This window comes from Leptonychotes weddellii, chromosome 7 (genome assembly GCF_054177405.1).
Source record: "Leptonychotes weddellii isolate Sample4059 chromosome 7, ASM5417740v2, whole genome shotgun sequence".
Taxonomy (NCBI): Eukaryota; Metazoa; Chordata; class Mammalia; order Carnivora; family Phocidae; genus Leptonychotes; species Leptonychotes weddellii.
In genome coordinates, this window is record NC_138375.1 from 122,430,755 (window position 1) to 122,455,797 (window position 25,043).

At 41.0% G+C, this 25,043-nt stretch overlaps 1 pseudogene; it reads right to left on the minus strand.

Moving 5' to 3' along the window:
• Positions 1-10,632: 10,632 nt before the first annotated feature.
• On the minus strand, positions 10,633-11,986 carry LOC102728063 (elongation factor 1-gamma pseudogene; annotated as a pseudogene).
• Positions 11,987-25,043: the final 13,057 nt, after the last annotated feature.

A 25,043-nucleotide genomic window follows, 5' to 3' on the forward strand; every position in this document is an offset into this window, starting at 1 on the left:
CCCCCACTCCAGCAACCCTCAGTTTTCCTGAGATTAAGAATTCCTCATATCAGTGAGGTCATATGATACATGTCTTTCTCTGATTGACTTATTTCGCTCAGCATAACACCCTCCAGTTCCATCCACGTCATTGCAAATGGCAAGATTTCATTCCTTTTGATGGCTGCATAATATTCCATTGTATATATATACCACATCTTCTTTATCCATTCATCTGTCAATGGACATCTTGGCTCTTTCCACAGTTTGGCTATTGTGGACATGCGCACATAACTTTTTAACCTAAGAAACTTATCTGCATTGCAGGGCAACCTTTATTTTCCAAACTTCTCCTCCATCTTCCTGTGAATGGCTTTCCTCATCTTCGTATCCACAGACCCCAACCCCTTCCTTAGCTCAGGGTGTTATATAAGCCCCTACTACCAGCTGCCTTTGATTCTTCGTATCTTTATGGGGCTCCCCTGTGTACGTGATTTTGTTTGCTTTTCTCTGGTTACTCTGCCTTGTGTCAGTTTGATTATTAGACCAGCCAAAGAACCTAGAAAGGCAGAAGGTAAACTCTTCTGCCCCTACAGCAGATTTCTCCTCTTTCCAGACTTGCTGCACATTTGAAGAGGGGTGAAAGAGAGCATCCATGTCACCTTGCTGGTTTTGCCTTAACTTTGCCTTGTGAGTAGATATAAAGCTGTATTTCTTGACAAAAAATGACCCCAAAGAAAAAAATGAACTGCTGTCAGTTATGGCAAAGAGGAAGTCATGAAAGGGTCTCCGAAGGAAAAGAAAAGTTTTATGAGGAAATCATATGCTTCATTTGTGTCATCAAATCTCGAGATTCAATACACAAAAGAATTGAGAACAGAGACTCAGATATTAATACACACGTTTATAGTAGCATTATTCACAACCACTAAATGTGAAGACAACCCATGTGTCCATCAACGATGAATGGGTAAACAAAATACAGTATGTGTATTTAATGGAATATTATTCAGCCTTAAAAAAGGAAGGAAATTATCATGTTACAAACAAGGATGTACTCTGAAGATGAGATGGTTATGCCAAGCGAACTAAGCCAGCCCCAAAAAGATCAATATTGTATGATTCTGCTTATATGAGGTACCTAGCATCGTCAAAGTTGCAGAGACAAAGTAGAATAGTGGTTACCAGAGGTCGGGGGCAGGGAGAAATGGGGAGTCATTATTTTTTTTTAAAGATTTATTTATTTATTTGAGAGAGGAAGAGAAAGCACGAGTGGGAGGGGCAGAGGGAGAGGGAGGAAGAATCTCAAGCAGACTCCGCACTGAGTGCAGAGCCCAACACAAGGCTCAATTTCACGACCCTGAGATCACGACCTGAGCCCAAAACCAAGAGTTGGACGCTTAACTGACTGAGCCACCCAGGTGCCCCAAGGGAGTTACTTTTTGAGTGGGTACAGAGTTTCAGTGTGGGATGAGGGGAAAGCCCTGGAAAAGGATAGCAGTGATGATTGCACAGCATTGTGAATGTACTCCATACCACTGAATTGCACACCAAAAAAATAGTTAAAGTGGTAAATTTTATGTTATGCGCATTTTGCCACAATATTAAAAAATGGTAAGGAAAATAAATAAATCTTGAGATTCACAAAGGTCCAGAGAGTGGGCTCTGGGTACATGTCACAGGTATATGATGTTCCTGCTTTTCAAATGGAAAAAAACAATATGGATAATCTAACGGGCAGAAACAAATTGCTTCAAGAAAATTATATTTGATCTCACTTTTAACACTCATTACATAATAAAGAACCTTAAATAAAAGAATCTGAAAACTGAAAAAGCATCAGTTACATATATCAAAATTTAGGAAAAACAAGAAGTAAAACCAATGAATCCCTAAAGTAGTAATTGGTGAAAGTTTGCTGTGCACACATTGTAAGGACAGTTTGCAAACTGGGAACACTTAAACCAAAACATGGAACGAGGCTTACAGGTGTATTGCTGTGAGAAGGCGTTGACTGTTCTTTCAGTACAAATTTTGCAGCACAATCTAAGTTTTGCTTATGATTTTCAGAGGCATAAGCAAGTGACCCAGGGCAAGTTAGGTGTACCTGTCTTGCAAAATAGGTGAAATTAAGCTTTGCTTGTATGACTTCCCTGGATGTGTCTGCTCAGGGAACGTTCTAGTCTGGTGTCCAGGTTTGATTGTAACAAATATAAGGGTACAAAGGTATTCTAAACCCACACTAAGTGGCAGGGAACGGCCTGAACAGATTGTATATCAGGGTTGGGGTGGACATTGAAGTTTCAAAAACGGGTCTCTCAGGTCAATTTCAGAGGTGTCCGGAAAGAGAGCAATAAGTAGAGGAAAAGGAAAGACTAAAAGAAGCCCAACTGAGGGCGGCTATGCCGGGGAATGAGACGAGATAAGTGAGAGGAGCCGCTGAGAGGTCTGACATGGTAATTGCTTGAAAGCTAAAAATAGAGAATTGGATATGGGATGGAAGAAATAGTATGTGAAACCTGAGGCCGAGGGCGATCGCTGATGTCACATTCTGTGATGTTCTCTCTTGACTCTCGGCATCAAGAAGGAGGATTATTGATGGTGATGGGGCAGAAACTTCGGGATGGGGAGCCAGAGAAAAGTATTTTGGTTGAATATCTTTGCGGTGTTGGTCAGATGAGGGCTGAAGACAGCAAGAGGAAGAACAGGTGCGCGCAGGGGCTGCAGGCGGGGAGGCAGCTCAGGTGGGGAGGCAGCCCAGGTGGGGCAGGGGTTCCGGCAGGTTTCGAAGGGGAGAAAGAGACCGTTTTTGGTTGATGCAGAGCAACACGCAGCAGGGGTTGGCAAGAAGAGCCAGGTGGGAAAAGACAGGAGAGATAATTGAAAGATAAGAATGAGTCCCTAATCTGGTCGCCCGCCAGGCGGGAAAAGGGGTCGTGCGGATGAAAGGGAGAGATGGGGAAAATCGGAGGTGGTTTCAATAAAACCAGAAAGACTAAATGAGTATTTAATTATCAATTTAGCAGTATGTGAAGTGTACTGGCTTACATTTCTTTAAGTTCTAAAAGTGTGAACTGGAAGACAAGGAGACGTGTTAAAAAGAAACTCCCAGAACCTTCTCGCAAGGGGAACTCATCTAACCACATAGCCAGCACGTTTATGTGATTTGTTAAGAGGTTTTTTCTTTGTTCTCCTCAAAGCTTTGGAGGATTTGATCGAAATCTTCATTTATGACGTTGAATCTCATTGCGAGCTCCTTCCTATGTGCCCCAGTGTAGGAAAGCATCTTGTACTACAGAGTTCCCAATAAATCACCAGGCGCATGCGGTCTATGCTTTTGTGCTACTCACCATAATAAAAATAGCGTGTTGGTATGCCTCACTCCACCAAATAAATAATGTGTTCAGCTGTTACCTTTCACCAAATAAATCAATGAAAACAAATGTCTTTCTACCGAATAATTTCATCTTAAACTCTAACATGTATCAGAAAATAGATTTCCTGTGTTCTTGAGCACGAATAGTAAACAGCTCCAGCTCAGTGGTCTCTGTGTACTGTTCTGGGGAAGTTTGGAGGGAGGAAAGGGTTGTTTCCTAGAATAAAATCCTTTAAAAAAAAAAAGGATTCTTATCTTTCATTTAGGTTAATAGCATACCACATATATTTGTCAATCAAATGAGAATTACTGTCGGCCCATAATGCATTTTAGTTGAGCCAATATCAGTCAGTCCTGATTTATTTGCTTAATACAAATCTAATTGAGTTTCAGCCTGCTCGTCTCCTTTCCGCTGTTAACCGACCAAGTACATCTTTAATTTCCAAGAGCAATGGTGGGGTAGCAGTTGAGAGAAAGAGTGATTTGCATAAAGCCCCAGAAGGGTGCCGAAACTCTTCACGCTTTAAACAACGGCCTTTATTATTCTGTAAGTGGATGTGTTGAATTTTCATGCTTTTGTTTCCAGTTCAGCCCCGACAGAAAAGAATAAAGTAGATTTTGCCAGCACCCCTGCTGTGCCCTGGGGGAGAAATTCAATGTGCCTCATTTGTCTTAATTGGAGAACCGCCCTCAGCACCAGCTTTTTCTATGAATACATTAGCATAACAGACAGAAAATTCAAGCCCACTTTTGTAGCAGCCGGCTCCCCCCTCCACGCACACCTCCCATTTTTAGCCTAATAAAAACTGCACTAGGGGAGAAGTGCATGTTTCATCTCCTGGATTTCTCATAGTTGGTGGTGTAAAATTCTCTGTACAGGAGAGGCGTATCAAGCCTATGTTATCTCTCCACTGCTATTAGAGCCGGTCATGAAAAATGTGATAAATATCATCCATGACAGAGAGCTGAAAGCTTCTCTTTATTCTTCATAATGTGCTAATCCTATATACTTGTCCCTTGACTGGTTATGCTGCTTTTTCAGAGGGGAGAGCTGCTTTTACAGAGACAAACGGGTAGCAGCTATGAATGAACCTGGGGGAGGGGAAAAAGAAAGAAAGAAAAATTCTTAGCGAGGTGAATGTATTAGCGCTGAAACAAACGCAGTTGTCTGAGTCCAAGCAAGATTTTAAACCCTGTGCCAATTCATTGGAGAAATATGAAATTCATCTCCACGTTTTTCGTGTTACAAAAGGTCTCTAAGTCTGGACAAACAACCTGCACCGTGTAAATCATTTCCCTAATCCAGTCCCTTCCGGTGTCTGATGGCACTAATGGAATTTAAAGGTAGGTGTTTCAAAAGAAATATTTCGTTTACATGTTCCCAAGACTGGTATTAATTCTTTCATCACATCTGTTCAACCTGCTTGCCATTGCCAGCATGAGAAAGAGACGGAAAACATGGGGAAAGATATAATTTCTTAATAAAACGTGGTGTACATATTCTCTTGGAAAGATGGCTGCCTTTCAAAAAAACAGTGAAACCATATTTTGTCTTGATTTTTCTCCAGCAGGCCTAATTCACCACGTCAGTCACACACTGCTCTCACTAGAAGCCTTCCAGGGATTTTAAATAAGGGTTGTTTTTTTTTTTTCTGTTGTGGTTACGAGCTTGTTTGGTTTTGAATTATTTGTATGCCCATTTAAAAATTAAATACCTTTTGGGTCAGGTCCTTGTGGGTAAATGAAAGGCAAAATCATTTTGAAATCATAATTTTGAGATGCGGAAGTTTCCCGGCCTGGAGAGAAACCAACCAGTTCTCACTTCTGTATAAATCCTCATTCTGTCGCCAACTTCAAACGCTTGGTACGCACCATCAGAAGCCTGAAGGCAAAACTGAGGGATTAATGGGCTCTCCCCCTCCCCCTGCCCTTCCGGCACTTTCCATTCACTCAGCCCCAATAAACATTCCAAGAGGCAAGGATGAGCTGGTAAGCGTTGGAGACTAGGAATAAAATGTTTGCTTTCTTCTGTAAAGGAATCTAAAAATAATCATTTCGCTTTATCTGTCTAGTGAGAGGAAGTCAGCTTTTCGCTTTACCCCTGGTTTCATTTACATTATAAAAATGACAAGCAGTTTACCCCAGTTTATCAGATAATCCCTGCTGCTTTCTAAACAAACATTCCAGCCTCTCGGAGTTCTTTCTCGAATCCTCCTTCCCCCGCCCCGAACGGCCTTGAAGTCTTGTCTGGGGTCTGGACTCAGCTGGCTCAGCCCGTCCTGCACATCAGTAAGAGCTGGTGCCCATGAACACCCCATTCTCCCTCTATCCCATACCAATTTGTTTCCTTTTTTAGACAAATAATGAAATATTCGTCTTCCTGGAATCTTGTATTTACTACCATTCCTAACAACTTTCAAAAATCTCAAGGGAAGAGAAATGGGATTGTGAGGTGCTTTGAGGACTGAATTACAGCTTTTCTTGGGAGGTTGTTGCTTTTGTTCTCTAGCATAGTATTAAAGATTTTAACATTTGCTATTGTGAGAGTGATATGCGTTCCCTTTCTCAAAATGAGAAGATACTGAAAATCGTAGAAAAGAATAAAAGCCACTCGTGGTGTTTTCGTTTGTTCTGTTGTTGCTGTTGTGTTACTGCTTCAGTTTCTGAGAAACACCCCACAACCTTTGCAGACATGTTAGGCAAACTGGTTTTTTAAAACACCCTGATAGGGTATTTGCGTGTTGCCCTTCCCTCCCCCTATGTTGATTTGAGCTACCTGTCCTGGGTTGAGAGGCGGCAGCGGGGATTTAAACTCTTGGGGAAGACTAACCAGTTGTTAACCTGAGCAGAGTTAAGAAGGACTGTTTTATGGTAATTCATCCATTACTTTTTGTGCCATCACTCTCTATGAAAATCACTTTTCCCCATAGAAATGAAGCATTGGTAGAATGACCCTAGAAAATCAAGCATAGGTATTTAAGCGGGGGAAAGGGAAGACGTTAAGTTTGGGGAACAGATGGATAGGAAAGTGACTCTCCCTGTGTCCACAAAATATAAGTTTATCCTGAAGACCTGGAGTAAAAATAATCTTGCATGTTATTGTGGGCACTCTGTGAGGTAAAGGTTAAGTACGTACCTTGATGAAGAGATGGGTCATGATGTGGCAATGTCTCTCTGAAGAAAGCCATGGGACTCTTTCCTGAATCAAACTTTGAAGAGTGAAATTTCAAAAATTATATCAATATTAATGGGGAAAAATCTAGAATTGACTTTGGAAAGTACTCTTTTGACTTTACCAATTTTTTAAAAAAAATTTTTTTAAAGATTTTATTTATTCACTTGAGAGAGAGAGACAGAGGGAGCACAAGCAGGGGGGGAGACAGAGGGAGAGGAAGAAGCAGACTCCCCACTGAGCTCGATCCCAGGACCCTGAGATCATGACCTGAGCCGAAGGTAGCTGCTTAACCATCTGAGCCACCCAGGCGTCCCTTGACTTTACAAATTTATTCAATTTATACAAGTTCCTTACATGGTCAAAACACAACAGCCAAGCAATACCAAATTAGGGGAAAACCAATGGGCAAGAGTAGGACAACTAGTAAGACCAGAGTTTTAAGGCAAAATATTCCTGAATTTAATCATACAGTTCAAATAACAGTTACCTAAAATTCCAAATGATAATCATTTCCATTGAAGTTACAAACAAAAGACATATACGTGCTAATTTAACATCAACAAATTAACAATGAGATGCGCTACGTTGTGTAGTAACAGGCATAATGAGGTGATGAAGAGAAAACACTTTATATTTGTTTTGCCTACCAAAATTTCTCACTTTAGTGAATTTATAACAAATTAGCCCAAAGAGAGTCTCCTCTCTCCTCCTGTTTATTTAGGGAACACGCTGGCTATTACTTTTTCTTGCTTAAACTTCTTTGGAAGTTATGGACTCCTCACTGTCTTGATAACCTCTTTGTATCTGATTCTAAAGACTTAGCCAACATAAACTGGGAGAGTCCTTTAAGTAACCTCAGGTTTATCTGTCAACTCTCTTCAGTGATATATCTGTTCTCTGAAAAGAAAAGGAATGTCAGATAAGGAATGATAGTTGTTAAGTAACCATATCCTTTAGGTTTTAACCTAAAAAAAAGCAAGACACCTGTGTGAGGTCTGCAGTTGTGCACAGCATTTTTCCCTCTGGAAAAGTAACTGGTTCCCTGTAAGGATGTGGAGTAGAAGCAGTCTTGGGCCTGGATCTGGTGTCCGAACAAACTGAAGAGGGACCAAGATTCTACACTGCGCTGTTGTTTGGTCAGATGAAGAGAAGGGAGAAAGGGACACATGCCATCGCAGTTCCCAGGGAAAAGAAATTTTCCAAAGGTACAACAAGAGGAGAAATTTTGGGTGGTAGTGGAGTGCTAAGAAGCTCGAGTGGTGTCAGGGAAAGACATTGCAGGATGGGTGTCTGGCTCAGGTCATGATCCCAGGTTCTTGGGATTGAGTCCCACATCAAGCTCCCTGCTCGGCTGGGAGTCTGCTTCTCCCTCTACCCCTACCCCACTTGTGCTCTCTCTCTCTCTGTCTCACGCTCTCTCTCAAAGGGATAAATAAAATCTTAAAAAAAAAGGGGGAAGGAAGGAAGGACGGACGGAAGGATGGAAGGAAGGAAGGAAAAGAAAAGCAACAGGTAAAAAGCCCATTCCACTTTCTTGGAGTTTACAAAAAATGGTCTTGATTCACCCCATAGTCTAGTGGGTATTAAATCGAAAGGAATATTCCTCTCTTACACCTACACTTTGTTTATCGGACTATAAATAATTTTTTTCTGGGATAAATTTTGCAAACTATAACCAAGTCCTTTGAAAATATAGAAGAAAAAAATTGAGGCAGTTTGTGAATTCTGACCATCATGAATTTTCTTTGACTTAAAGAAAGTGTGTTCTAGATCAGATTCATACTGCTATCTACTATGTGAATATTCTTCAGAAGTCAAATTTGTTTTTATACAAATAAAAATATGAGTGTAATATCAGCATATAACATTGCAGGCTTATAAAAATGCCATGAATTTTTAATGATTTTTTTTTTTCAGGAGAAAAGGAAAACCAAAAATATGCCAACATTTCAGTACCCAGTTGATTTTTCTCCAAGAATAAGTCAAGCAGCATAGATTTAATTTTAGTGTATAATAATAATGTGAGTTAAATGTGGCTCAAAGTACTGCCCTGCCCCATACTAAATGCTTACTTTGATATGTTCTCTTTTAGTAGCTGCCTCTCATATGTGGACAGTGTGTCATTTAGGCTGGGTTGTAGGCAATATAAACCAATTCTGACTTAAGCAAAAGGGGAATTTGTTAGATGAAAAGGACAAATCATAGACTTGAAGACAAGTTGCTGGTCATTGGGGCTCCAGGGAACATGACCCAAAAGCCACTCTCTTTAGGATGCCACTGTTGGGATAAATCTCAGCCTCCATAACCAAGTTTCTCCTTAAAAAAATCAGGTTAGCAAAACTTGGGTCAGATGTCCATTTGATTAACAATTCCCCTGATGGTACACATGAGGAGGGAGTATAGGGTGCCATTAGAAGAATAGGAATGGGCAGGAGAAAGCAACAGATGTCCCCTAAGAACAACTACCAGAAATATACCTGTGTTGAATACTGATTGTGGAAAAGTGAAAGCATTAGTATTAGCACTGACAACAGAAGAATTTCCTGCTGACTTTGTTCCCCTAAATGACCTCCAAGTAGATCCTCCACCTCTGAATACATGGTAATAAAACCCTGAAATAAGGATGCTGTATAATGGCAGGAGATGTCTGCTTACCTAGCCGCATTTAAATACTGGCTTCATATTTGCCTCCTCTGGAGGATTTATATGCCCCTTTCCTGGCTTTGTACTGCTGCCCCCACCCCTTTATCATCTTTCTGATTTTCAGTATGATCTTCATTAGTTCTTCATTTCCCTGCAGATTACTCACCAAACTGAGTGTCCTAACAATGCTGACCTACAGCAGCAGGGACTGAGTTTTAGTGTCTCATGAAACAACCATCTTAACCAGTGTGGAAACAAAATTCCAATCTAACTATTCTCTAATCCTTGGTGCCCGGGCCCTGTCACCTCAGCTATTGTTGCTAGACTCCATATTGGTCTGACTATACATATATATATATATATATCAGCAAAATCTAATTTTGTGTGATGCAATCAAGAAATGTCTAGGTACAGACTAAGCAGCCTTTCAACTATGTTTGTTTGGGCACTTGAAGGCTGGTCTACTTTTGAAATGGCTCCCTGAAAGACCAAATGGGGAAAAGCCAAGAACTCTGGGCAATACTTCAAAAGTCAGCAGCTGTTCTGCACTCCCAGTCAATCCCAGTTTGCCACTTGGCTGCTTACCGATGAGCTGCTTGTTTGATAGCACCATAGTGTATTCCCTGGTTCACCCATTGGCTTACCAAGCTTTGGGCAGAAATCTGGTACCCCAGAAGCTTGGCCTCTCTGCTAAACAGCTTGTTATAAGGGAAAGAGAATTTGACTGGAAGTCAAGAGTCCAGTTGCAGATTTGAACTTTCCCTAATTACATATATGGTGTTGGGCAAGTAACTTAATATATCTAGGCCTTAGGGGTTTGTTGTTGTTGCTTTTGTTAACATTTTATTATGGGAATTTCAAACCTATGCAAAAGCAGAAAGAATAATATAATAAATCCCATGTACCTATCATCTACTTTCAGCAATTCTGAACTTCGATTTATTAAACTCTGCTTCACCTCCTGGATTACTGTGAAACAGATCCCAGACTCATATCATTATATCCTTAAATATTTCAGAGTGTATCTCTAAAAGATTAGAACTACTTTGTTTTTAAAAGTCACAATACTAGAGGCTCAGTTCGTTAAGCAACTGCCCTCAGCTCAGGTCATGATCCTGGAATCCCAAGATCCAGTCCCAAGTTGGGCTCCCTGCTCAGCGGGGAGTCTGCTTCTCCCTCTGAGCCTCCTCCCTTTCGTGCTCTCTCTCTCTCAAATAAATAAAAATAAAATCTTTAAAAGTCACAATCACATTAGATACTAGAAGTAATAATAACTCAATAATATTTTCAAATATCTAGTGTTCAAGTTTCCTGACTGTAACATTTTTAAAAATATTTTTTTAGGGCACCTGGCTGGCTCCGTTGGTAGAACATGCAACTCTTGATCTCGGGGTCATGAGTCTGAGCCCTATGTTGGGCATAGAGATTACTTAAAAATTTTTTTTTCAGTGTTCTGTTTTCCTGAAGGGCAGGTACAGGCAGCTACGTGATGGCAAGAGATGTTCACTTGAAGATCTTGCCCTGACTGAAGGTTTTGCCCACATGCTGGAAGGCCCCCTCCCAGGAAAAGTACTCTCGAACCAGCGTCTGGGTCTCCTCGCTGCCAGGATCCAGTTTCCGCCATGTATATGACTCGAAGTCCACCTGCCAACTTGGACTCAGCAGAAAGGCAAGTTCCTGGCCTCAGATGACCCAGACTCCAGAAACGGAGCTGCTATTGTTGGCTCCAAAGAGGATGACACTGGCAAAGGCATTCTCCCTCAGCTTGTCCGACCGCTGGAACATTCCAGTGATAAGGTTGCAACTCATGAAGTTCTGAGTGAGCTCTTCAGGGAAGTGGTACTCTGCGTACCACAGAGACCAGCCATCCTTATCAAAGTGCTCCCAAAAATACGGGAGCACCACAAAGACAGTGTCCTCATTGGAGTACTTGGCGCTTAAATTCTCCAACACAAAGGTACTCTTGGGAAGGTGAGCAGAGGGGTCCTTGGCCTTTGGTTCAGCAGCCAGTGTCTGGTGTCTGGTCATGTTCATCCATCTTCTCCTCAGGAGAAGGGGCAGCAGCCTTTTTCTCCTCTTTCCACTCAGCCTGGCTTCTCTTCCTGAGAACCTTTCTCTTTCCATGGGGTGTCCTTTTTAGGCTGGCTTTCTGCAAACTTTACAGCGACAAACTGGGCCATCTTCTCATAGAGTTTCACCTCCCCCAAGACAGCCCTGAACTGGGGCTGGTTAATGCAGGTGAGGAGCCAGTGGTTGGTATTGGGGAAGGCCTGGCAGAAACAAGGCGCCAGGACCTGTTAATAGAGCCACAACAGAGTGCAGACAACTGTGATGTCAGCGAGGGTCACACATTCGACCACCAGGAAAAACCTCATCTTCAAGTGAACATCCAGTAGCCCCAGAATTCACTTCACTTCCTCCTTTGCATTCTCTGTGGCCTGATTGTTGTGGTGCATGATGCCCAAGGTGGAGAACACCCAGGTGCTGGCTGGGGGCACTATGTCACTATCAGCAAAGCTCACCCACTGCACCTCCTGGGCTGTTGCCTCTGGAGTACTTCCCTGTAGCTCTTCATTGCTCACCTATTAGGCAATGGCTTTACCCTCAAACACACAGAATCATCGTCACCCTTAAATACTGGAACTTGCCAGCAGGAAATTTATGCAGAAATTCAGGGGTGTAGTTGGTTTGGCCAAAGTGGAAGTGGGGTGGTGCAGAGAGCACGTGGACCTGAGCCCCGCTCTATGAGCAGCAATGAGAGCCTTGAAGGCCCTCCAGTTTTCAGGATATGTGTACAGGGTCCCAGCTGCCATGGTGATTCCACAGAGAAAGCTTTTAGCTTTAAAATTTTTTTAAATTAATTTTTTAAAATTTAAAATTTTTTAAAGGATCAAAATGAGGTCCAAAAATTCAATTGTTAAATTTATCTAAGTCGATTTTAAACTATAGATTCTCCCTTTCTCTCTCTTTCTCTCTCCTTCAACTTATTTGGGGAGGGGGGGAAGTAGATCAATTGTCCTGTAGAGATTCTCATTGTGGACTTTGTTAATTGCATCCTTGTAATGATTCTTAATATATTGTTCTGTCCTCTGTATTTCTAATAGTTATATCTACAAGTTTGGTCATTTTAAGTACTAATTTTTGATAAAAATGCTTCTAAGGTATTGTGCACTTCCATTAGGAAGCATATTATGTCTAGTTGTTTGTCCTTTTGAGTTGTTAGCAGCCATTGATAACTATTGTCTAGATCCATTATTTCAAAAGGGGTTGCAAAATAGTGATATGATATTTTTAATATACCTTGTTCATTTACTAGCTAGAGTACTTCTATAAATCTATAAATAGTAGCTTCTTGCAAACTATTTGGTTACCCTGCAGTATAGAGATATGGGAAAGGCAGGATAAATGCTTGAGTCTTCCCCTGTATTTACAAGTTTTAAAAAATAATGAATCATTTTTCTAGCATCTTCTCATAGAGAACAATGAGGGGTTTTTGTTGTTATTTAAGATCATATGCACTTTTGGGTTTAAACATATTTGATGCACTTTAACCCATTTTGGTTCTTATTCTTGTAGAAGCCCATATCAGCTAGTGGGAACCTCTTCAGTTAGTCTAATAAGGAGAGAACACATAAAACTCTATGTTTGCAGAAGACATGAGCTATGGGAAAATCCAAAAGAATTGACAAAAACACTCCTAGAACTAAAAAGTAATTATAGTAAGGTCATAGGATACAAGATTAATATATAAAAGTCACTTTCCTATGCACCAGTAATGAAGAAGTAGTATTTAAAATTAAGAACACAATATCAGGGTGCCTGGGTGGCTCAGTTGGTTGGGCGACTGCCTTCGGCTCGGTTATGATCCCAGAGTCCTGGGATCGAGTCCCACATCAGCGGGGAGCCTGCTTCTCCCTCTGACCCTCTCCCCTCTCATGCTGTTTCTCTCTCTCTCTCAAATAAATAAATAAATAAAACCTTAAAACACACATACACACACAATATCATTTGCATTAGCACCCCTGAAAATGAAATACATAGGTGTAAATCTAACAAAACATGTACAACACCAAATGAGGAAAACTTAAAAACTCTGATGAACAAAATCAAAGAACTAAATAAATGGAGAGATAGTCCATGTTCATGGACAAGAAGACTCAATATTGTCAAGATATCAGTTCTTTCAACTTGATCTACAGATTCAATGCAACCCCAATCAAAATCCCAGACATTTATTTTATGGATATCAACAAACTGAGTCTAAAGTTTCATTATTCATAAAAGACAAAAGACCTGGAATGTTCAACACAATATTGAAGGAAAAGAACGAAGTTGGAAGAATGACACTATTGATATCAAGACTTACTGTAATTGTAAACTTCTGCTCTGCAAAAGACAATGTCAAGAAAATGACATGACAAGCCATAGATTGGGAGAAAATATTTGCAAAAGACATATCAGATAAAGGACTGTTATCCAAAATTTATAAAGAACTCTTAAATTTCAACAATAAGAAAACAAACAATCTGATTTTAAAAATAGGTCAAAGGAGGAAGAAGAAGAAGAAGAGGAAGAAGAAGAAGGAGAAGGGGAAGAAGAAGGGGAAGGGGGAGGAGGAGGAGAAGAAGAAAGTATTATACCTGTCAAGAAGGCAAAGCAAAAACAGCACCTCTCTCTGTGCAATGCTGGAAGTTGAATGGGGACCAACACACAAATCCATGAGATTTTCTTTAGTGCTCTTTTTTTAATTTTCCAAATGAGAAAGCTAATAATACAAAAACTTTACGTCATCAGGAGTCAAATTGTGATGATAATCCTGTTTAAATCAAGCCTGAAGGAATTAAAATAAGTATATGTTTTATAATTTTGAAAGTATTCTTTTTGAAAAAAAGTACTCTTAAGGTGTTCTGGGAAATGTACTTACATGTAACATCTCCATTTTTAGTGATTGTGGATAAATGATGTGTGACTGTAACTTCCTCCTTGGTTAAATTATAAGCTATTATATATCACAACATGATTGAATATATGTCATTTCAAACCAAGCCCAAGATAAATGACCCATATTTCAAGTTAAGCTTTTTACATGTTGAAAGAAGACAACAGTCTTGGACCCTGACTAAAACCCAACACAGAAAGACTGATGTATCACATATTCTAAATATCATTGAGTCAAAGGCAATGAAATTTGTTACATACTATGATATTTGAGAATGTATGTGAGCTTTTTAAATGTACTCCATGGTTCAGTACTATTAAGTCCTGATCCATCCAGTTGATGCATCGCGTCATCAACCTGCCAGGAAGCCTTTGGAGAGCCATTTGTCCCTGGATCCAAATCAAATATGTACCCTGACTGTTGAAAAATATTTTGTGAGACTCAACAACTGAACTATCTTTGATAGGACTGCCAAATGAATTATGAGCACAGTTGACCACTTTGGACCCTGGGGCAATATTACCAAAAAGAAAAAGAGAAAAATATGTTCTTTCTAGTTTCTGATCTTATGCAGAACAAATGCATCATTCTTTCTGTTATGAATCTCAGTTGAAGTCCAAGGCTCGTGCACTCTTCTTTTTCGGAACTTAACAGGGTAGAGATGTCATTTATCCTGTGTATCATTTGAAGGGGCATATACTCAAAGTTGATATGTAACATTATTTCTGAATCACAACACAGTTGAGGCTTAGGAGAGAATTGTTGGCTCCTGACTTACCTGGGATCACCTCTCAGCATTACCACTTAATAGGACCCTCCTCTTTCAAAGTGGAGTAATAATATCTATCTTTTGTAATGGCTGTCAAGGTCAATGGTGAATGCTAAGTTTTGTGGGGTTTTTTTTTTTTTTTTTTAATTTTTTAAAGGATTTTATTTATTTGAGAGAGAGAGAGCACAAGAAAGGGCAGCGGAAGGCAGAGACAGAATCAGGCTCCCCCTAAGTAGGGAGCCTGATGTGGGGCTCAATCTCAGGATCCTGAGATCATGACCTGAGCCGAAGGCAGCCGCCTAACCAACCCAGGCTCCCCGAATGCTAAGTTTTTGATATATTGTGGGCACTCATAAAAAAGACAGCTTTTATTACGAGGGTCTAACAACAACAGGCTTTTTCTAACATTGCTAACTTAAAGTCTTCTGAGGATCAATTTATGAATACGATTTTATATATGAGACAGTGGGGAACAGTCCCCCAGGAAATGCCTAACCTGCCAAAGGCCTTCAAAAACAAAAAAGCAGCAAACAAATGAAAGCAGCAACACAATCACAAATAAACAATAACAACAATAAGAAACCCACAGTGCCACCCACGTCAACCCTCTCTGCCCCTTGGTCCCTAAATATTAAAATTTAAATAATGTATTTAGGAAAGAATCCCCAGAAATTATTTTGCCTTCCGGCAACTTTATACCTCAGATATATAAAAGAGACTTTTACTTTCTTTCTTTCTTTTTTTAACGAATAGCTTCTGAGTTCATCTGAAGCATCCCCTCACTCCTTTGACCAACACATTAATAATTCTACACATTCCTACTTTGCTTTACTGCTCCCAGGCTGATTCAGAAAACATGCACACTTGGCTATTCACGAGGAGCAGTGTTCAGTTTCTCTGACTACCTGAATTCCCAGAGAGTCAACAGAAAGAGAAGGGAAAGGAAGCACAGACTATGTTTCATTTCCATCGGGCTTCTGCTGAAATGCTGTGATTTTTCTCCAGGCCCAGCCCCAGGCCACTGCGTGAAAGGCTAGGACTTCCCGAAGACAAAGACTTCAATTTTGGTTTTATTGCATTTCTTTGTATTTTATTATTCCTCTGCATCCTGCTTCAGGAAAGTTTTGGAAAATACAAACATCTTAACGCTGGGAGCCAAACTGCTTAAAACAATTACTTGGTTTTTAGTGGGTATTTAAAAAAAAAAAAAAAGATTTTCCTCTTGCAACTATTTGGGAGTTTACTTTCTTGCAAAAGTTGGGCTTTCTGAAAAATTTCCATTGGCAGTCATCCAGGGTCATAATGACTTTAAATTAAACCCTCAAGGGTTGCCCTTTCTCTCCTTGAGCCACAAACAATTCCTTCCTCTGAGTGTTAGACTCAGTTTAACTCCGCAAACTTCCAGAAGCAGCGCACATGGACACAGAGGGCAGAAATTCAAACTTCCAACTTTAAAGAGGCTGTCAGGACCTGGCATTCTCAGCCCTCTCTGAATCCCTGTTCTTCTTCTGAGTGTGAGTGCACACGGGAGGTCAGAGAGCAGCTGTTTGCCTAAGTTGTGCAAGGCTGGTAAGGAATTTCAGGCAGGTGTGTAAATTATTTTATCCAAAAATGTATCTAAGGGCAAAACCTTGATCAAATATTCCAAAGAAATGACTCAAGATCATCGAGCTGCCTCACTAAATTTGAAAACATTGGCACTTTCCCAGAATTTCTTTCACCTTACAAAGATACTAGTAACAGTACAACTTTATGTTTACAAGTCTACCAGCCAGAATTATTTTAATTTTACTTAGAGTTTTTTCAAGCGACGTTTCTCCAAAGCAGTGAAGATTATTGGAGGTAATCTCAAAAAGGGAACCTCTGGGATGGGAGGGAAGCAGAAAGCAGCTTAGCATTTTTCCTTGTCTTTACTCCCCTCCCTGCCTGCCCTCCCCCCACCTCCACACCCGCCCACCCCAACTCAAACAGGTTCTAATTAAGGCAAAAACCTATCTATCTGAAGAACAAGCCTGAGTTTCACCCGAGTAGTAAGTCTTATGGGACAGGGACATTTGAAAAGGCAGACTATTTGTAGGCACCACAAATGAAAAGCCAAGTTTGGTCCTTGGTATTGCTTGGCTGAAATCGCTTTCTCTTGTCTGAAGGAGTAGAGATCAGATGTGACTCAGACTTGCTTTCAAGCATTTTGTTTAGGAGTCTCTCAGCTCTTGACCGTGTGGAGTCCCTTAGATTTTGTCTTTCTTCTGAGTTTTGTGGCTCACTCGCCTTTTGGTTGTGTTGCTGATAATTTGAAGATATCTCTGGTCCCCTGTGATTTGGCTCTTAAGAAGATTTACAGGTGGGTCTCTTCAGTCATGCCCCGAAAAGGTGATAAAATTTTAAAAATCTATCTGGAGGCCACACCATTTAACATAATTCCACTTCCGTGTTTCCTCACCTTATACATGTAATCCAGTAAGCTATTTTATAGAGGCTAAATATAAAAGGACAGTGGTACTCTAGTATTTCTTAACCTGTTATTAAGAGCACAATATTTTAACAGGAATGAAGACCCAAATGCAAATTTCTATTCTCTTTGTATAACATTTACGCAATAAAGAATGAATTGAGTACATGATTTTTCATTTCTGAAGTACTAGGGCTGGTAATGCATGGAGCTTCCAGAAGCAAGCATTAATCTATCCAGCTGCTAGGAAATGAAATGTCACTTGGAGGAACTTGTTCTCACTGGCACGTTCTTTCATGGAATTCTCCATCAAAAAGCAGGAGCAAAAGTAATTCTTTTCCCAGCTGCATTATATCATAACACACCTACCCTTTTTCATGTGTTCAGACTTAGTTCCTGCATAGGGAGTATACAGGAGCTTCTGTTTTTCTTTTCTTTTTTTTTTTTCAAGATTTTATTTATTTTGAGAGAGAGAGAGCACGAGGTGGGGTGCGGGGGAGAGGCAGAAGGAGAGGGAGAAGCAGCGGCTCCCCAGTGAGCAGGGAGTCCCATGCCAGGCTCGATCCTAGGACCCTGGGATCACGACCCGAACCGAAGGCAGAAGCTCAACTGACCGGGCCACCCAGGCACCCCCCGTTTTTCAAGAGTATTTTTAAATATTTTAAAAATATATCATTGCTACAAACTCCTCGGTATACCTGTTTATCTGCAGGTCTTGCGAGCCAGCTGAGGCTTATAAACTTATTTAGCCTTACGGTTCATCAGGACGCACAGGTGCCTCCTGCCGGAGGGGTGGTGAGGGGGGGCTCTGTGTTTCCATCCAGTCTCTGCCCGTTATGTTCCGGGGCCAGTAGAACTTACTGGTAATGCCCCATCCCCCTCCTGGTGCCTCCCCCCAATGCCCCCCCCCCCCCCCCCCGCCCTTGTTGTACTGTGGCTAGGGCCTGGGAAACCAAGGAGCTGGGTTATTAGCATTCCGGGTTGCCTCCTGATGAAGACCCAGGATTTGCCTGTGAGTAAACAGCTTAATAGTGTAAAGGAGGGTATTGTGGTATTAGTGAAGGCCTATGCTAATTGTGAGCCTTCCTTCCTGCTTCTTAACTGAGCTCTAGGAAGCTGAGATAGCCAGATAAGCGAACTTTCCGCTGAAAATGCCTTTCTGGGGTGCCTGGCTGGCTCAGGTGGCAGAGCAGGCCATTCTCGATCTAGGAGTTGTGAGTTCGAGCCACATGTTGGGTGTAGAGGCTACTCAGTAAATAAATACACTTTGCTGTACCTTTGGTTGGATATTGCATCAGGATGGAGAGCAAGAAACAAATAAGGCCCTTCTAAATAACACAAAGTGAGTCGTGTTTTACTTTAAGTAGAACTGGTCTGGGGCGCCTGGATGGCTCAGTTGGTTGGGCATCTCTTTCAGCTCAGGTCATGATCCCGGGGTCATGATATTGAGCCCCGAGATGGCTCCGTGCTCAGCATGGAGTCTGCTTGTCCCTCTCCCGCCTCCTCTGCCCTCCCCACACCACACACACACTCTCTCTCTCTCGCTATCTCCCAGATAGGTAGAAAGAAAGAGAGAGAAAGAAGGAAAGAGGGTTTCAAACTTGTGACCACAGAATCCTTTACCCAATTTCTCTGTTGAAGAAAGTGAAGCAGAGTTACATCTCACTTAGCATCTCCTTTCAGAAACATAAGGCCCCTTGAGAGGCGACCCCTCAGAGCCCAGGGCTTTGTTACGTTTCTATCTCAAAACAAAATCCTTGCTAATTTTTAAAATTGGTTAATCACTCTATGATTCCCCATAATAAATGTAAAAGCCAGGATAATAGTAAAGAAAGACATTTTAGTAGCTCTGACAGGAGATGAGTTTGAACCCTGTCTTCCCTTATGAGGGGAAGTCAATCTTTCCCCACATTTCAGAATTTTTAGGCAGAGTGATTTTTTTGTTTTTAATCTTGATACATGTGTGTGTTCCTCAAAGGTGAATTTCTCTGCATCCCTTTCAACACCATCCATCCACAGAGAAGCCAACCTCTTCAAGTCAATACGTGTCATCTTTAAGTTAAGATCAGCTGGGATCCTAGCTTGGGACTAGTCTTCATGAACTAATATATCCTATTTTTAATCTCTTAGCATTGATTTTTTTTTTAAGTAGTCTTTTAACTTTTATTTTTATGCAATGGGGAGTAATAAAAAGAATATTGGAGCCAGAGTCAGAAAACTTGGAAGTTGCTATCACGACCAAAGAAATAACATTTGTGAGATGTCTTTGAAAATATGATGTATTATTCTTTGATTTATCAAGTTCTGTTTACGCATATTACATGTAAATGATGAATCACTAAATTCTACTGAAACCAATATTACACTATATGTTAACTAACTAGAATTCAAATAAAAATTTGGAATAAAAAACCAAACAAACAAAAAAGGTATATTCGAGGGCCCATTATGGGACAGACACTTCTAGGCACTGGAAATACACAGAGCTTACGTTCTAAAAGAGATGAATGGATAGATAGATTGGCTCTTGTTACTATTTATATTAACACCATCACTATTAAATAGAGAAACTTTGCTTATTTGTGTTGTGCTGAACATTTGAACTGTGAACATAGGGAGTTAGAAGTTGGAACAGATGAAGACCTGAGTGTGCATCCTGGCTCCCTATCATATATTAGCTGAATATATCTGCAAGCAAATCATTTCATCTTATCAAGGACATTTCCTCATTCGTAAATGTGGGACAGTGCTAATACTTAACTCCCAAGAGTGCTATAAATATTTTTGAAATGATGGAGAATGTGTTCTTTGCATCATACAGTACTATGCAATACTATACATACTTAGTCCTACCACTGTGAATACAGTGTCTTCCCACAGAGAAGCACAATGTACCATCCTAGTTTTATCCAATTTAGGATTTCTCTTTTTCCTAAACATGGTAAAAAAAAAAATAATAATAATACGTAAACTATCAACAGTAGTGTCCACTGTTCTAGATAACATGAATCATGTTCATGTGACAATATTTAGGCTACATGCATAGCTATGAATTGGCCAGTGTTTTGCCAACAACAGCATAAATGACAACTATTCACATATCAGTCCTCTATTGTACTGATTACAAGCTTGTATGTGGGGATGATTCATGGTTTACTTGCTTTTCAAGTCACAATTTCAAGTAGCGTCATTTGTCTTCTATCAGCAATTCATACAGACCAAGAATCCACGTGCTGATCTCTTGGATTCACATCATTTCTAGTCTTGAACAGCCTCTTTCAGACTGCAACAGCTTTAAAGTAAATAGTGCAGATGGCCTTTAAAAACAACAACGAGAAAACCTTTCACTGATGTCTCTTTCATCTTCATAATTATTTTGCCCAGTAGAGCGTCTTGCTCAATGCTAAGTGCAAAATAGTGTCTTCAATAAATTCTGTCCCATGAACACTGTAGAACATATTACTGTGTGTTTGTATTTTACACATCAAAGGCCAATCCAATTCCAGGAGACCCACATGAGTTAGAAACAGAGATTTGAACCACTTGAGAGAAGATGATAGAAAGAGGACAGCCTTTAAGATGGGCATTCATTGATTTGTGATTTCCCCCAGGAAGCATGTTAGGAAAGCTTACTATGTACCACGTTCTGTGCTAGGAACAGCAAGACACCGAAGACACATTAGAGCCAGTTTAGTGAGGGAGTGAAGGACATAAATAATTAGGAAACACACACATAGGGCTGGGGGGCGGGGAAGGGGAGAAGGGCATGAGGAAAAGGCATGGGAAGAAAGAAAAATAGTGCAACCCAGAGTAAGCAAATCCACAGAGAAAGATTTGTGGTGGTCTACTTGTGTTTTGCATAAATAACTAACTTATTCATTGAAATAAGGGATGTTGGAAGAGGAGTAGGTTTGGAGTGAGAGTGGAGGGAAAGATGATGAGTTAAGTGTTGTACAGGTTGGATTTGAGATGCTTTTTTAAAAGAGTTTATTTGTTTATTTGAGATAGAGAAAGAGCACGAGCTGGGGGAAGGAGCAGAGGCAGTGGGGGAAGCAGACTCCTCACTGAGCAAGGAGTCCAACGTGGGGCTCGAGTCCATGACCCTGGAATCATGACCTGAGCCGAAGGTAGACACTTAAACAACTGAGCCACCCAGGCACCTCGGACTTGAGATGCTTTTGATTTATATTTAGTAGTTATGTAAGGTGAAGCTCACTTGTGAGCCTGTGTGTAAGAGAGAATTAAAATTATGAGTATGGTAAGATCTCTTAGAGAGGATATGGTAAGATGAGGGCAAAGATACAGAAACAAACCTTGAAGAACTCTCAACTGAAGACTAGGTGCAAAAAGATGAGCCTGCAAATAGTACAGACTGGGAGAGACCAGAAAGGAACAGTAAGAGGAAGAATGAAGACTACAGTAAGTAGTCTCTACTGTCCAATGCTGTTGAGAAGTCAAGATCAAGATTTGGCTCCCTGGAGGTCTTTGCTGACTCTAACCAGTTAAATACCATCCATGTGCTGATGACTCCCAAATGTAGAACTCTAGTCCAGCTCTTTCCCAGAGTCATGCCCCTGGTTGCATATGGAATATCTGCAAGTCATCCCAACCTTAGCACGTTCAACAGAGAGCTGCTGGTTCTCTTCCCTACACTTGTTCCTCATGCAGTCTTCCTCATCTCACTCTCAGCTCCCCACTTTAAGGTGCTCAGGCCAAAAAATACTTGGCATTATCCTTGACTCTTGGTTTCCTCTCCTACAACTCATCCAGTCTGCAACAAATTCTGTTAGCTGTACCTTCACAGTATCCCATCCTCCTGACCACATCTCACCACCTCTTTGTGCCAACCTCCATAGTCTCTTCTTTTTACTCACAGCTTCACTGAGATATAAGTCACATACCATGTAATTCATCTGTTTAAAGTGTACAACCCATTGGTTTTTAGTATATTCACGGAATTTTGCAACTGTCACCACAGTTAATTTCAGAACGTTTAGTCACTCACCCCAAAAGAATGACACTCTCCATTCCCTCATCTCCCTGGTTCCTGGTAACCACTCATTTACTTTCTGTCTCTATGGAGTTGTCTACTCTTGACTTTTCGCATAAATGGAATCACACACTATGTGGTCTTTTGTGACTGGCTTCTTTCATATAGCATAATAATTTCAAGGTTTATCCTTGTTGTAGGATATATCATTACTTCATTCCTTTTTATGACTGAATAATAATCTGTTGTGTGGCCATATCACAGTTTATCCATTCATCAGCTGATGGACACTTGGATTGTTTCTACCTTTTGGCTCTTCTGAATAATGATGCTATGACTATTTGTGTTCTGTTTGAAGATATGTTTTCTTTTCTCTTGGGTTTGTACCTGGGAGTATAATTGCTGGGCCGTATGGTAATTCTGTGTTTCACCTTTTGAGGAAATGCCAGATTGCTTTCCGACGTGGTGTGTGTCATCCCTTGGCAGGAATATTGCATCAGCATTATTTCTGTTCTTCTTACTTCCGTCCTTGTTCCCTGACTGTCCATTTTCAAACATCGTTTGCCTGCTCGGATCCCTCCACTGAGTCCTCATCTCACTCAGAAGAAAGCCGAAGTACTTACAATGATCACAAGCCCCTACGCCATCCAGCCCCATATGACCTCATTGGTTTTATCATCACACTCCCTCTGCTTCTTCTTCCCCCTTTCTGGAATAGACTTCCCACTATACCCATGGAGTTTGTTCCTTACCTCCTCAAATCTTTATTCAAATGTCTCCTTCTCAGTGAGACAGTCACCACTCCCTAACTCCCTTTCCAGCTTTGTGTCTGTGTGTTTGGTTTTTGCCCATCAAGCTTACCACCTTTAAGTGTACTATGTAGTTTTTTTAATTTGATTTTATCTGTTTTCTTTCACCTCGAAGCTAGCTCCATTGAGTCAGGCATTTTGAGATTTTGTTCCATGCTGTACCCCAGGGCCTAGACCATCTAGTAGGATTAAAGAAACCTTGACTGAATGAATGACTGAATGTGCGTGTTGAGCCTGGCAGTCCTGCTGGTGTAGACAGAGTAGTGAATGAGAATGAGGATGTGAGCTATTGAGAGTCGATGACACATCCAGTGAGGGGGTGAGTATACACCAACCCATCTGTTTTCTTACTGTGCAGAAAGGCTCTGTGCTTCTAACTAAGGCTGGCTCTCCACATGTTCCCAGGATCCTCTGGGGAGGAAAAAGTGTTTGTCTACCAAGTGAGGTGCAAATAGTCAGGAACCTGGAAATGGACTGGTAATAGATTAACAGGAGAAAAGACATGGTTTAGTTTATAAGTGGCCTGGGAGTTGCTCAGTGTTGAGAGATTCACTGAGAAGCTGGAGGTAAAGGTTTATATACCAACTTAACAAAGAGGGGCAGGCTTAGGGTTTCATTGGGAAGGTATGGAAGATTCTGTTGATGCTAATGGAAATGGACAGTCTATCTCTTTCTTGGTCAGAAATTTTCCCATGGGGGCTGAGGGGGTGGGAGGGGACTTCACACTTCCTAATGTTAAAGGTCAGTCTTCTTTCCAACAGGAAACTCCCTGGGGGGTTGGCAGGGGAGAGGGCAATGGCAGCTGTATTTCCAGGAGCTTCTGTTTAGATAATGTTTCTTTCTGTGGCTGCAGTCTGTTCAGATGTTTTCCGTTTAAAATAGTCTTCAGACCACTTTGGTGGGCTGCTAATTCCTACAGTCCTGTCCCTTTTAGCCTGTGCAGACGGGCCCCCGTGACACACATCCAGGGAGCACCACTCACGCAGAAGGCATGCGATGCTCTCCCCTGGAGCTGAGTGGCGCAGGACCCCGCTCAAGGACGTCACTCCTGCAGATGTCCCCCCGTCAGTTTTTCCTTCTCAACTGCATCGTCTTGTTGCATACAAACATGCTGTTCTTCTGCCCAGTTTTAAATAAAAGAAAATAAACCCTTGGCTTTAATGGGAAAATGTAAATATGTGCTGGGTATTTGCTGATACTTAGGAATTCCTATGGATAGAGTCACGGGAGACCCTTGCCCTCGGGCAAGAACAGGAGACCACACAGATGCAATAAACACAGAAGGCTCTGGGTTCATCCTAATTATAAAAAGTTCTGGCTTCTTCCGCAAGCCCCAGATCAAGCTTGCTCAGAGAAGAAGATAAAAAAATACAGGTTCAGATCAGACAAGGACACAGAGAGAGTGGGGTAACAGCCCAAGGAAACAGTCTTGGGACTGCTAGGAATGAGTTTGCGTGTGCATAGAAGTAACACTGCGAATGGTGATGGCCACGAACTTTTGTTATTGTCTTTGAATAAAACATTTAAAACTGGGGGAGGGGGGAAGGGTGTATCCATACAATAGTTATTTACAATACAAAATATAAAGTGTTTTGTTTCAAAAAAGGGTTGACTTGATTTTGAAAACACAGTCCTATGAAAGTGGTGGTAGTCCTAGATTTAATCTAGTGAATCATAAAACAGAAGTCACCAAAGACTTGAAGAACTAGGCTCAATAATCAGTCCTCAGCGAAAAAGAGAGATAAACAACTACTGGATCACGAGGGCAGAATTCGAGAGATAAGCGATACCATAAGACGAAACAACATTAGAATAATTGGGATCCCAGAAGAAGAAGAAAGAGAGAGGGGCAGAAGGTATAATAGAGCAAATTATAGCAGAGAACTTCCCTAATTTGGGGAAAGAAACAGGCAT